Genomic DNA, 1,949 nt, shown 5'->3' with positions numbered 1-1,949 from the left:
TCTCAAGATTGCTTTGACTATTTGATGTCTTCTGTGCTTCCATATAAATTTTAAGATTATTTGTTCTAATTCTGTGTAAAATGCCATTGGTATTTTGATAGGGATTGCATTGAATCTATAGATTGCTTTAGGCAATATAGACATTTTAATTATGTTTTATCTTTCTATCTATGAGCATGGTATGTTTCCATTTATTTGTATCTTTTTCAATTTCTTTCTTCAATGTCTTATAATTTTCTGAGTGTAAATCTATTACCTTGTTGGTTAAATTTATTCCAAGGTTTTTTTTTTTTTCAATGCAATTGTAAATGGGATTGTTTTTCTAATTTCTCTTTCTCATAGCTCATTATTGATGTATAAAAATGCAACTGATTTCTGAGTATTAATTTTATATCCTGGTACTTTACTGAATACACTTATCAATTCTAATAGTTTTTTGGTGAACTCTTCAGAGTTCTTTATATGTAGTATCATGTCATCTGCATATAATGACAGATTTAGTTCTTTCCAATTTGGATGCTTTTTTTTTTTTCTTATCTGATTGCTGTGGCTAGGACTTCCAATACTATGTTAAATAAAAGTGGTGATAATGGCCATCCTTGTCTTGTTCCTGATCTTAAGAAAAATGCATTTAGTTTTTTACTGTTGAGCATGATGTTGAGTGTGATGTTAGAATTGTCATATATGGTGTTTATTATGTTGAGGTATATTTCTTATATTTCCATTTTGCAGAGAGTTTTTAATATAAATAGATGCTGGATTTTTCAAATATTTTTTCTGCATCCATTGATACAATCATATGATTTTTAGTCTTCATTTTTTTATGTGATATATCACATTAATTTATTTGTGGATATTGAATCAACTTTGCACTCCAGGAATAAATCCAACTTGATCATGGTATATGATCTTTTTAATGTATTGCTGAATTTGGTTTGCTAATATTTTGTTGAGAATTTTTGCATTTATATTCATCAGAGATATCAGCTTATAGTTTTCTTTTTTCTAATGTCTTTGTCTCTTTTTGGATTCAGGGTAATGGTGGCCTTGTAAAATGAGTTTGGGAGCCTTCTCTCCTCTTGAATTTTTTGGAATAGTTAGAGAAGGATAGGTGTTAATTCTTTTTTAAATGTTTGGCAAAATTCACCTGTGAAAAGAGCCGGTTTAGGACTTTTGTTTGTTGGTTTCTTTGATGACTGATTCAATTTTGTTAATGGTAATCATTCTATTCAAATTATTTATGTTTTTTATCTCTTTGTTGATGTTCTTACTGAATTCCTCTACACTTCCTCTAAGTTCATTGAGGATGTATCTTGACTCAGTCTTGGAAGATTGTATGTTTTTAGTTATATACTGTTGTGATTGGAGAAGATGCTTTGTGTGATATCAATCATCTTAAATTTATTGATACTTGTTTTATGGCCTATTATGTGGTGTATCTTGGAAAATGTTCCATATGCACTCCAGAAGAATGTATATTCTGCTTCTTTGAGGTGAAATACTCACCTCACCTTTGAGGTGATCAATTAAATCCATCTGTTCTACTGTATCATGTAAGGCTGCTGTTTCTCTGTGGATTTTCTGTCTGGAAGATCTGTTAAAGTCTCCTACTATGACTGTATTACTGTTCTCTCCCTATATGTCGATCAATATTTGCTTTATATATTTAGGTGCTCCTATGTTAGATGCATAGATATTTACTAAGGTCATGTCCTTTTGTTGGATTTATCATTATGTAATGTTCTTTGTGTCTTATAGCTTTTGTCTTAAAGTCTATTTTTTTCTGATATGTGTTAGTCACTCTGGCTCTCTTATGGTTACCGTTTGCGTGATATTTTTTTTTCTGTCTTTTTACTTTCGATCTATCTGTGTCTTTGAATCTAAGGTGTGTCTCTCGTAAGCAATATGTGGTTAACTGAATCTTGCTTTTCTGAATCTCTGCCTTTTGG

Source organism: Pteropus alecto, unplaced genomic scaffold (genome assembly GCF_000325575.1).
Source record: "Pteropus alecto unplaced genomic scaffold, ASM32557v1 scaffold38, whole genome shotgun sequence".
NCBI classification, from domain to species: Eukaryota; Metazoa; Chordata; class Mammalia; order Chiroptera; family Pteropodidae; genus Pteropus; species Pteropus alecto.
Note: the sequence above shows the minus strand (reverse complement) of the source record.